The 12,926-nt window shown below is 47.5% G+C and overlaps 1 protein-coding gene across 1 annotated transcript in view; it reads right to left on the reverse strand.

Moving 5' to 3' along the window:
* Nucleotides 1-12,926, reverse strand: part of LOC135914778 (chitinase-3-like protein 1) — a 326,619-nt gene that overhangs the window by 294,665 nt on the left and 19,028 nt on the right. The gene's annotated exons all lie outside the window — the stretch shown is intronic.

Here is a 12,926-nt window from a genome sequence, read left to right on the forward strand (position 1 = left end):
TGTACGCGGCGGCTCTTCTTTGCATGTGCAGCAATGATCGCTTGCGCTGTGGCAGAGCAATCATCCACGATCACGTCTTTTTGTTTGGGCATCGACGCCGCGGTGCTCGATGTGATCGATGAACTAAGAATGGTGTCCATCGTGCGCTGGAAAGTGATCGGTGCGTTGCAGAGGTAGAACAGCGTCACGGTAAATTCATATGGCTCATCAGGTGTTACAAAGGCTTTCCTTTGGCGATTGGGCTCTGCCGTTGGCACTTACCAGAACCGGGCACGCAGATCCAGCGAGGAAAAGAATGCCGCTCACTCCAGAATATCTCAGGCATCGTGGATGCACGGCCGAGGATGGACATCCTTGCGCGTTTTTCGGTTAAGGTAGTGATAGTCGACGCAGAGTCGTATGGAGCAATCTTCGTTTTTTGAACGAGGTCAACCGGAGATGACCGGGGACTGCTAAGTAGCCTGGATCGTACCACGCTCCAGCATGTCGTCAACGTCTGGTCGGTGTTCCGGCGTTCAGCGGCCGACACACGATACGGACGCTGCTGCAATGGTGTTTGTTGGCCGGTGTCGATACGGTGAACGGCTGCGGACATTCGGCCCAATGATGCTTGGTCAATATGAAATGAGGTACGAAAACGCTGGAGAAATTTGACAATTTTTTTGTACTGCGCAGGTTTGAGTTCCATGTCGTCGACATGCGTGAATACGTCTACATGGGAATCGGTCGCGGCGGAACGAGTGACGGCACAAATCGGAAATGATGCCGTATCACCAAACATGGTAGCCGGGAGAACGCAATCGAAAGCTTCAGTAGTGCCCAGGCACTCGCCCCGTTGTAAGAATGATGGGCAGGCCGACGGATTGCACTCGTAGAGGGCACCAGAACCGTCGCAAAAAGTGACGACAGCAAACGGAAACAGAAAGTTCCAGTGGTGTGCGCAAGTGGCCGACGGCGTAAACAGAATAGATGAGTTCGCAGCAGAGTTGCATAACACAGGGACCAAAGCGGTGGGAAAAAGGTGTGTTGTCGATGTCAGAGGCGAAAACAACTTCAGGAGAATAGTGGTCGTCAGGGCCAAAGGCCGGCACTGATAACATAAGTTCGACGCGAGCGCAGTCGACAAGAGCTTGATTGACTGATAGGAAATCACATCCAAGAATAACGTCGCGCACGGTACGAGAAGACGCTGAAATAGAACGCGGGCTGTGACCGATGCTATAGGTTGAATGCAATGCGAGGTTTCCGTACGCAGAGAAACAGAGGTAAGAGGAGTGCTCACTTTCTTCAAATTGCGGCAAAACTTTTCAATAATGATAGAACCGACAGTGCAGGCGTCAATAAGTGCGTGTAAGGTGACGCCGTCTAGGGACAGATTAATTTAGTTTGCAGGGGAAGAATGAGGCCTTACGATGTTCCACGGAAACGCAGTTGTTGCCTCTGGAACTGCGACTGTTAGTTTTCTTCGCGGGCTGCAGGGCTGGGTTGGCGAACCATGGGGGAAATGGATCAGCGACGTGCGGAACGCGACAGGCGTGAATCCAAGGGTAAGCTAGTCTAAGACGAGCCCAGAGGAGCGTCATGACGTGGAAGTCGAGCAGACCTGTAGCACTGTCAGGTAAATGGAGGCTACAACGGCGGCATAATAGTGCTACGTGGCCCGGAAAATGGCAGGAATTGCATATCGGCCGGTTATCAGGTGTTCGCCAAGGGTTGACGACAGGAGCTCCAGCGGACGATTAAGGTACGAGAATCAGAAATGAAGACGGCGGCGGCATATAAAAGGTGCCAGTGGCCCTGTAGGTGTTAGGAGTCGGAGGAGCGTAAGGCCGGGCGACAGCGTCAGCGTAAGTTAGCGGTCCAGCAGCAGGCCGCGCAGAAGGAGCAGGTGGCAGCGCCACGGAAACTAGCGTTTGAATTTCGCGACGAAGCGAAGGAGCCAAGGTTATCGACCACTCGGGTGTGCTATTTGCCAGAGAGGGTTGGCGCGTGACTTCCTGGATGATGAGCTGCCTATTTCTGGCATTAAAGTACAGATTTCTGCAGCGTTGCGGTCTAAATCCAAGGGAGATAGATCCGCGGTGCCCTGCTGAACAGCGCGTGTTGAGGCACGCTGTTCGCGCAGCTCATCGTACTGCTGGCAGAGCAGTACGACCTCGGCAGTCGTCCGGGGACTCTTCGCGACAAGCATCGGAAGGCATAGTCGGCGATGCCTTTCATGACGTGCTTGATCTTGTTAGCTTCGTCCATAGACGAGTTGATTCGCTTGCAGAGCTAGTGCGCGTCTTCAAAGTAACTGGTGAATGTCTCGTGAAGGCGTTGAGCTCGACCAAGCAAGCACTGCTCAGCTCGAGGTTGGGGAATGGCGGTACTGCCGAAGACCTCTGCAGAAGTTGTGAAAGAACACCAGGTGGTAAGATTGCATTCATGATTGCGGAACCACAGATTTGCCGCAAAAGTCAGGTAAAAGATCACTGGGAGCTTGGCGCGGTTGTCCCACTTATTATAGGCGCTTACACGGTCATAATCGGCGAGCCAGTCCTCCACGTCGTGGTCGTCAGTGCCGCTAAATATAGTGCTAATCGCGCTGCCAGACGACGCCGAGGGAGCGGGAGCAACGAGCCGCGCCCGCGCCCTCGCCAAGTATTTGCCGAGACGACGGTGTGGCGCACGCGTAAATTTGTAAGGGCATTCCCACGTACTACTTGCTAAGGAGACTGCAAGGTAACGGCAGTGACAGCGTACAGGTAAACCGAAGCCTTGCTGTCATCATCAGCCTGGTTACGCCCACTGCAGGGCGAAGGCCTCTCCCATACTTCTCCAACAACCCCGGTCATGCACTAATTGTGGCCATGCCGTCCCTGCAAACTTCTTTACCTCATCCGCCCACCTAACTTTCTGCCGCCCCCTGCTACGCTTCCCTTCCCTTGGGATCCACTCCGTAACCCTTAATGACCATTGGTTATCTTTCCTCCTCATTACATGCCCTGCCCATGCCCATTTCTTTTTCTTGATTTCAACTAAGATGTCATTAACTCGCGTTTCTTCCCTCACCCAATCTGCTCTTTTCTTATCCCTTAACGTTACACCTATCATTCTTCTTTCCATAGCTCGTTGCGTCGTCCTCAATTTGAGTGGAACCCTTTTCGTAAGCCTCCACGTTTCTGCCCCGTAGGTGAGTACTGGTAAGACACAGCTATTATATACTTTTCTCTTGAGGGATAATGGCAACCTGCTGTTCATGATCTGAGAATGCCTGCCAAACGCACCCCAGCCCATTCTTATTCTTCTGATTATTTCCGTCTCATGATCCGGATCTGCCGGCACTACCTGCCCTAAGTAGATGTATTCCCTTACGACTTCCAGTGCCTCACTGCCTATTGTAAATTGCTGTTCCCTTCCGAGACTGTTAAACATTACTTTAGTTTTCTGCAGATTAATTTTTAGACCCACTCTTCTGCTTTTCCTCTCCAGGTCAGTGACCATGCATTGCAACTGGTCCCCTGAGTTACTAAGCAAGGCGATATCATCAGCGAATCGCATGCGAATCGCATCAGCGAATCGCATGCATGCGACAACGCAGCTTGTGGTTACGGGGTTAAAACATTTTCTGCGTCAGTCAACCAATCATGGAGCATGTAACAGGAAAGCAAGCAGACGCTCAGCAGACGACGTGGAGCGGATGAGCACGTCCCGGATCATCCATTTGAATAGCTGGTGGTAGTGTCTGACTGCAAAGTCGCAGGATGTAGAAGGGAAACCCAGTGCCTCCACCATATCCAATGGCGGTGTTCGCCTAGCAGCACAAGTTCTAGGTCTGCAGTAGTGCGCGGAAGTAAGTCGGCGTTATAGCGAAACGGGCAGGCAAGCGCTGCTCATCGTCTTCCTCTTTTCATCAGCATCATTCTCACTACCCGGTGCCTTCAGTACATTATATATATATATATATATATATATATATATATATATATATATATATATATATATATATATATATATATATATATCCTTTCAGTAAATGTTAGACACGTTTGATTAAGCATTACGATACATTAATAAGGATCGTCCATATTTAGCGCATGTTCACACACATTACAGCGTTACGAACAATGCGCTTTCGCGGAATGCGTTGGTGAAATCGAAACCTAAACCCCGGGCGAAAGGGTGGGACTACTTGGTGTAGTAACACACGTGCATAGGCTCCCCCCCCCCCTTCTAGCCTCGGCCATGGATGTAGTGCATGCTCGCAATGGCACACCTCACCACATCACACAACAGGAAGCCATACTGTGTACTGCAGCTGCACTACGTAGACGGCGATGCACCACATGCTAATTCGACACGAAGCCAAACCAGGTGTGCAATGTTCAAACACCCGGCTATACCGCATTGGAGCATCCACTGCGCTATGACTACTAAAGCACTCCCTGTCAGCATTCCTTAATGTAAGCTTCGCGGCTCTTATCTCCGTCACACAAGTTGATTGGACCACTGCCGAAGGTACCAGGCGTACACAGGTACTATCCTAGCGCTGCTTTACATAGATGCGGGCGTAACTGGTTGAATATTGGTATACACTTGAGATTTTCATTTTTGATGGCTACATGATATGGTACATCATTACGTGACATGTTAGGGCCTGTGCGCTGGCACGTCGTATACCACGCATTACTGTGGCAGTTACCACCAATATCTGTAATAGCCACCCTAACCGTGATTACGCAGCCAACATGGCAGGACCCATTCAGCCCAGACCGCCCGCGTCCACCCGAATTCATGCTTGTTACTGGCTCTCAGCCCCGTGACAAAGAAAGAAGTGGCAAAATCAGTCGTCGCTAAGTCCAATCTCAAGCTGAGGTCGAATCACTAGGTACGTTTTGTCGTAATTATTGAGATCGGCTGTTTGTTTCCACGCTACTAGGATTACGGACACGGCACCAAGCCGTAAAACTGGATTTATGTCTAGTTAGCAGATGGCACCACCGCATGAGCATTGGTGGTGCGTTGACAATGCGGAACGCTATAAGAGGCGTATTGTTCAGTGCAACATTATTTTACGATCCCGATCTGGCATGATACGTGTTGACCTTAACGAGCAAACACCAAGTAGTTGCTGAGCAGACGGTGTGGCGCAGGTGTACATTTGTAAGGGCATTCCCACGTACTACTTGCTCAGGCGGCTGCAAGGCAACGGCAGCGAAAGCGTACAGGTAAAGGGAAGCCCTGCTGTCGCATTCATGTAAACGCAGCTTGTGGTTACGAGCTTAAAACATTTTCTGCGTCAGTCAACCAATCATGTAGCATGCAACAGGATGGCAAGCAGACGCTGAGCAGATGATGTGGAGCGGATGAGCACATCTCCAGGGGTATTCGGCCTTCTATCGGCTAAGAATTCGTAATGCTTCCACAGTGCGGCAATCCGGCAGCCATTTTACTCCTTGGCGCGACGTCACAGCCGTTAAAAACACTACGTAGTCAATCGTCGACCCCGGTATGAAACACCTTCGTATTAAAAAAAAAAACAGACAAATTTATTATATACGTAGATCGATCTGACATCTGTCACACGAATGTCTGTAAAAACCGCAAGAAAACCTAATAACAGCTATGCAGAGCATGCACACTTTTCTGAACTTCCAAATAAGACGTTTTTAGGCGCTAAGATTAAACACCAGAGAAAGGGCTAAGTTATGCAGCCATGCGGCTGGGCGAATCGTTAGGTATTGCAGCTTGGTACATGGCTGCCATGTTCCAATAATACAAAACGAAACGGAACACCATGCAACGAATATACAAGACAAAAATTAATGCGCATCAAACATGCTGCGGGGAAGAAATGCACGCGAAGCTTGTATGATGCGATGCTGTCAATGCTAAATTGTGGTCGTTAGGTACAATCGCGTTCACGTGAGATGCAACGCGGCGTCTATGGCTGGCCGACAGAGTTGCAAGACTGCTCGGCGGTGCCGACATACGAGTAGTTGGTTTATTAAATGGCAAAAACTGAAGCGCCATTTAGTCCTTTCAGTTTTCGTGTGTCTTCGGCAACGTGCTATTACGCACACCGTGTTGTAGCTTACAAGGCGGAAGTACTTTCGGTGCCGCAGTGACAAAAGATTGTGAGTCTACTATTTCTGCGAAACGGCTGAGTCCAATTGGGACTAGATAATCCGCGACACGCAGGCATTTCTTTAATATGGGGGCAAAACATGCGGCTGCTTTTGGTTCTCGTATCTGCCACTACACCAGCATTTCTTAGAAGCCATTTCCACTCAAAGGATAAGCTGAACAGCAGTGCTGCGTAACTTGCCTTTCGTACCCGAAGGCGAGCACATGAAAGGCGGTGCGCGATAATATGGGCTCGCGTTCAACAATGACCCGCGGTACAGAAGCCAGGCGGAGTTTCTGGAAATCATGTTTCCGCATAAAATAAGGCTATAATACACAACATAATCTAATATGCAAAACATGCACACTAATGAATGAACTAAATTCATCAAATCAGAATAATTTATTTAACGAATCAAGCACGCGATAACCACCGCATCACGTCATCGTAATGTGCCATCTGAATATGGCTTTATGCTTGCTTACAACAGCAGCGGTTGATCATCACGCAATGAGGTATCTCTCACGTAAAAGTGATTGCTCCATACCCCGTGGGTTTCGTAACAAAAAAATACGTATCCCACTAACTGTAGGAATCAGTGTAAGCTAAGCTTTTGTAGTTTTTTTGTGAAAGACAATGTTCATGTTTAGCGACTCTCAATTGCAAGTGTAAACACATGACCTTGCTAGGCGTTTTCCCACCTGCAAGCACCTCACTAAACAAAGACTTCTGTCGCTCGAACAAACGCGTTCCACACATGACGACTAAAGAACTTTGTAACGACGTGGGTATGACGACAGCGGCGTGACCAATCACAGGGTGACAGTGGAATCTTGAAATTGGAATGATGACGGCGAAATCAATGTGATAGAATGACCCTGCCGGCATGACGAGGGCAGTGTGCCGACGACGCAATGACGACGATGGAATGATAAAAAAGGAGAGAGGTATGGCGACAATAGACGTGTGACGCTGGAATGACGAAGACGGCGCGGCGGCAACATGACAGTGCGTGAATAATGATGGTGGAAACGGAAAGTCTGCGGTGGCATCATGGAGGCTATAGAATTCAGAATGCGTGACGATGACTGAATGACGGCAACGCAGTAACGACGATGGCGAGGCGACGATAAAATGAAGATGGCTGCACCATGATAATGAAATAACGACATCGTGGGTCGTATTCTGAAATGATTCATTTCGGCAATACTATCCCCTCGACGATAGCCACGTTCAATAAATCAACGAGGGCCTTACCCGTGACATCGGCATGCGCTACCAACAAGTGCTCTCGAACGCTTCACAACGCGCCCGAGAGCACACCATGCTAGTGCAGAACTGCTCGGGTTTGTTTTTTTCGAGCGTAATGGCCGCAATACGGGTTCTGCGCACTGACCACAATTGGATACGGCCGCTTTAGATAAAGTAAATTGCAAAAGGAAGTGTGAAATGTTTTATTTTGTCGAATAAATTCTGCTACAACACAAGCGGTTGCGAAATACATTTTTGATAATGTTATAATGCGACACATTGTTTCTGCGTCTGTGCGTCAGCCATCGTGCACCGCCAGACTGGCACCGTCTGGCCTGTCTCAACTACACTTCACCACGAACCGGTCATAACCAACACACAAACAACGCGTTGTTCACGGGGGCGCTGCCTGCTGTTCCAAGACACTTTCACCGAAAAATATCATTTTCACAAGGCAAACAATGTCATAGCCAATCAACAGTCAACAAACACCGCTGCCCAGAACTACGTCCAAACCGCCATCAAAAAATACTATAAGCTCACCATCATCATCAGCAGCGTGGCTACGCCCACTGCAGGGCAAAGGCCTCTCCCACACTTCTCGAACTACCCCATCATCATCATCATCAGCCTGGTTACGCCCACTTCAGGGCAAAGCCTCTCCCATATTTCTCCAATAACCCCGGTCATGTACTAATTGTGGCCATGCCGTCCCTGCAAATTTCCTAATCTCATCCGCCCACCTAACTTTCTGCCGTCCCTGCTACGCTTCCCTTCCCTTGGAATCCAGTCCGTAACCCTTAATGACCATCGGTTATCTTCCCTCCTCATTACATGTCCTGCCCATGCCCATTTCTTTTTCTTGATTTCAACTAAGATGTCATTAACTCGCGTTTGTTCCTTCACCCAATCTGCTCTTTTCTTATCCCTTAACGTTACACCTATCATTCTTCTTTCCATAGCTCGTTGCGTCGTCCTCAATTTGAGTAGAACCCTTTTCGTAAGCCTCCAGGTTTCTGCCCCGTAGGTGAGTACTGGTAAGACACAGCTATTATACACTTTTCTTTTGAGGGATAATGGCAACCTGCTGTTCATGATCTGAGAATGCCTGCCAAACGCACCCCAGCCCATTCTTATTCTTCTGATTATTTCTGTCTCATGATCCGGATCCGCAGTCACTACCTGCCCTAAGTAGATGTATTCCCTTACGACTTCCAGTGCCTCGCTGCCTATTGTAAACTGCTGCTCTCTTCCGAGACTGTTAAACATTACTTTAGCTTTCTGCAGATTAATTTTTAGACCCACTCTTCTGCTTTGCCTCTCCAGGTCAGTGAGCATGCATTGCAGTTGGTCCCCTGAGTTACTAAGCAAGGCAATATCATCAGCGAATCGCAAGTTACTAAGGTATTCTCCATTAACTTTTATCCCCATTTCTTCCCAATCCAGGTCTCTGAGTACCTCCTGTAAACACGCTGTGAATAGCATTGGAGAGATCGTATCTCCCTGCCTGACGCCTCTCTTTTTTGGGATTTTGTTGCTTTCTTTATGGAGGACTACGGTGGCTGTGGAGCCGCTATAGATATTTTTCAGTATTTTTACATATGGCTCGTCTACACCCTGATTCCGTAATGCCTCCATGACTGCTGAGGTTTCAACAGAATCAAATGCTTTCTCGTAATCAATGAAGGCTATATATAAGGGTTGGTTGTATTCCGCACATTTCTCTATCATCTGATTGATAGTGTGAATATGATCTATTGTTGAGTAGCCTTTACGGAATCCTGCCTGGTCCTTTGCTTGACAGAAGTCTAACGTGTTCCTGATTCTATTTGCGATTACCTTAGTAAATAGTTTGTAGGCAACGGACAGTAAGCTGATCGGTCTATAATTTTTCAAGTCTTTGGCGTCCCCTTTCTTATGGATTAGGATTATGTTAGCGTTTTTCCAAGACTCCGGTACGCTCGACGTTATGAGGCATTATGAGGCACAATCTGCCCACCATCCTTCAGTAAATCTGCTGTTATCTGATCCTCCCCAGCTGCCTTCCCCCTTTGCATATCTCCCAAGGCTTTCTTTACTTCTTCCGGCGTTACCTGTGGGATTTCGAATTCCTCTAGACTATTTTCTCTTTCATTATTGTCGTGGGTGGCACTGGTGCTGTATAAATCTCTATAGAACTCCTCAGCCACTTGTACTATCTCATCCATATTAGTAATGATATTGTCTGCTTTGTCTCTTAGCGCATACATCTGATTCTTGCCAATTCCTAGTTTCTTCTTCACTGTTTTTAGGCTTCCTCCGTTCCTGAGAGCATGTTCAATTCTATCCATATTATACTTCCTTATGTCAGCTGTCTTACGCTTGTTGATTAACTTCGAAAATTCTGCCAGTTCTATTCTAGCTGTAGGGTTAGATGCTTTCATACATTGGCGTTTCTTGATCAGATCTTTCGTCTCCTACGATAGTTTGCTGGTATCCTGTCTAACGGAGTTACCCCCGACTTCCATTGCACACTCCTTAATGATGCCCACAAGATTGTCGTTCATTGCTTCAACACTAAGCTCCTCTTCCTGAGTTAAAGCCGAATACCGGTTCTGTAGCTTGATCTGGAATTCCTCTATTTTCCCTCTTACCGCTAACTCATTAGTCGGCTTCTTATGCAGCAGTTTCTTCCGTTCCCTCCTCAGGTCTAGGCTAATTCGAGTTCTTGCCATCCTGTGGTCACTGCAGCGCACCTTGCCGAGCACGTCCACATCTTGTATGATGCCAGGGTTAGCGCAGAGTATGAGGTGTATTTCATTTCTAGTCTCGCCGTTCGGGCTCCTCCACGTCCACTTTCGGCTATCCCGCTTGCGGAAGAAGGTATTCATTATCCTCATATTATTCTGTTCCGCAAACTCTACTAATAACTCTCCCCTGCTATTCCTAGTGCCTATGCCATATTCCCCCACTGCCTTGTCTCGAGCCTGCTTCTTGCTTACCTTGGCATTAAAGTCGCCCATTAGTATAGTGTATTTAGTTTTCACTCTACCCATCGCCGATTCCACGTTTTCATAGAAGCTTTCTACTTCCTGGTCATCATGACTGGATGTAGGGGCGTAGACCTGTACAATCTTCATTTTGTACCTCTTTTTAAGTTTCACAACAAGACCTGCCACCCTCTCGTTAATGCTATAGAATTCCTGTATGTTACCAGCTATATTCTTATTAATCAGGAATCCGACGCCTAGTTCCCTTCTCTCTGCTAAGCCCCGGTAGCACAGGACGTGCCCGCTTTTTAGCACTGTATATGCTTCTTTTGGCCTCCTAACTTCACTGAGCCCTATTATATCCCATTTACTGCCCTCTAATTCGTCCAATAGCACTGCTAGACTCGCCTCACTAGATAACGTCCTAGCGTTAAACGTTGCCAGGTTCATATTCCAATGGCGGCCTGTCCGGAGCCAGTCATGTACTAATTGTAGCCATGTTGTCCCTGCAATCTTCCTAACTCATACGTCCACCTAACTTTCTGCCGCCCCCTGCTACGCTTCCCTTCTCTTGGAATCCAATCGGTAAACCTAAATGACCATCGATTATCTTCATTCTTCATTAAATGTCCTGCCAATGTCCATTTATTTTTCTTGATTTCATGCAAGATGTCATTAAATCGCGTTTGTTCCCTCCCCCAATCTGCTCTCTTCTTATCCCCCCTTAACTTTACACCCATCATTCTTCTTTCCATAGCTCGTTGCGTCGTCCTCAATTATCTAGAATCCTTTACGGGAGCCCCCAGGTTTCTGCCCTGTAGGTGAGTACTCGTAAGACAGCTGCTATACACTTCTCTTTTGAGGGATAATGGCAAGCTGCTGTTCATGATCTGAGAATGCCTGCCAAACGCACCCCAGCCCATTCTTATTCTTCTGATTGTTTTAGCCTCATGGTCCAGATCTGCAGTCACTACCTGTCCTAAGTAGATCCCTTACTACTTTCAGTGCCTCGCCACCTATCGTAAAGTGCTGTTCTCTTCCGAGACTGATAAACATTGTTTTTGTTTTCTGTAAATTAATTTTAGACCCACCTTTCTGCTTTGCCTGTCCATGTTAGTGAGCATGTATTGCAATTGGTCCCCTGAGTTATTAAACAAGGCAACATCAGCGAATCGCATGTCACTAAGGTATTCTCCATTAACTCCAAATTATCCCCACTTCTTCACAACCCAGGTCTCTGGATACCTCCTGTAAACACGCTGTGAATAGCATTGGACGTATCTATCTCCCTGCCTGACGACCTTCATTATTGGGATTTGGTTGCTTTCTTTATGGAGGACTACGGTGGCCGGAGAGCCGCTATAGAGATCTATCATTATTCTTACATACGGTCGTTTACACCCTGATTCCGTAATACCAGCGTGACTGCTGAGGTTTCGACTGAATCAAACGCTTTCTCGTAATCAATGAAAGCTATACATAACGGTTGGTTATATTCCGCACATTTCTCTATCAGAAACTACCAACTCATTTATGTATACTACACTGCACCACCAAGCAACCACGAAATGACGTGTTCGTTTACTCAATATGCGTTGGGAGCACCCAACAACACCCTGACGTCAAATTGATTAGAGCGCAACTACTATATGGCACTATTTACGGTTTTGCTAAAGAAACCCGTCAGCGCGCGCGGTGGCGGGGGTATGGGAAAAGTGATACTATCGCCTAAGTGGGTGGTTAAGGAGTATACAGCCCCATAATTGCGACGCCGTGATGACCTTACGACAACGACGGCACGACCACAGTATGACGAAGCTATGACGACTGCGGAATGACCAGTGCGGCTGCATAATGATGAAGCATGATGATGGTGGAATGACGAAGACATCATCAAAAGAAAGAATGATCACAATGCAATTAGGACAATGAAAGCATGTCCGCGGTGTCGGTTGCTTACTGGTTCACGACCGCCGCCGACACCCGCAAAGGGGGTCCCGACCAAACGGCCGATCTTAATATAAGTTTTAAAAAGAACCTACTATGCCTGTTAGTGATTAGTACGGCTGATCTTGTACTACGGCTGATTGTTGAATTGCTAAAGTCACTGACTCGCTTTTGAGAATATAAGAGAGAGTGTGTGACGTCATATTGATGCTTTATGTTTGTGGCTTACTGAATTTGCTCGTGATAAAAGTGACCTCTGGTTTAGAGGTGTGATCTAGCTTGATGGAGTCGTAAACATTTAAAAAAGCACTGGTCGAGGGTCTCCCAGATATCATGTTTGTGTGGACAACAAATTCTCGCGTGTACGCTAAAATGACAGAACGAATGCTGAGAGAAAAGTGAGGGGTCTCGGGCAAGTGTATGGAGTGATCACAAGGGGAATGTCACGGGTTTGTTTCGGAGTTATTATACACATAGTGTTCTATAGGGTCGTTTCCTACCCAAAGGCCCGAATTCCTTTGTATACCGCTCGCCTGTGCTTTTATTTTCTTTGAATTATTTTGCAGGCAGGGGAAAAATGTTCCTGAACTTAGCGTCCTTATTTCTGAAACTCCCAAATACGCACTACGCTAAGGAAGACTATTTTCATT

The sequence above is a fragment of the Dermacentor albipictus genome, chromosome 5 (assembly GCF_038994185.2).
Source record: "Dermacentor albipictus isolate Rhodes 1998 colony chromosome 5, USDA_Dalb.pri_finalv2, whole genome shotgun sequence".
NCBI classification, from domain to species: Eukaryota; Metazoa; Arthropoda; class Arachnida; order Ixodida; family Ixodidae; genus Dermacentor; species Dermacentor albipictus.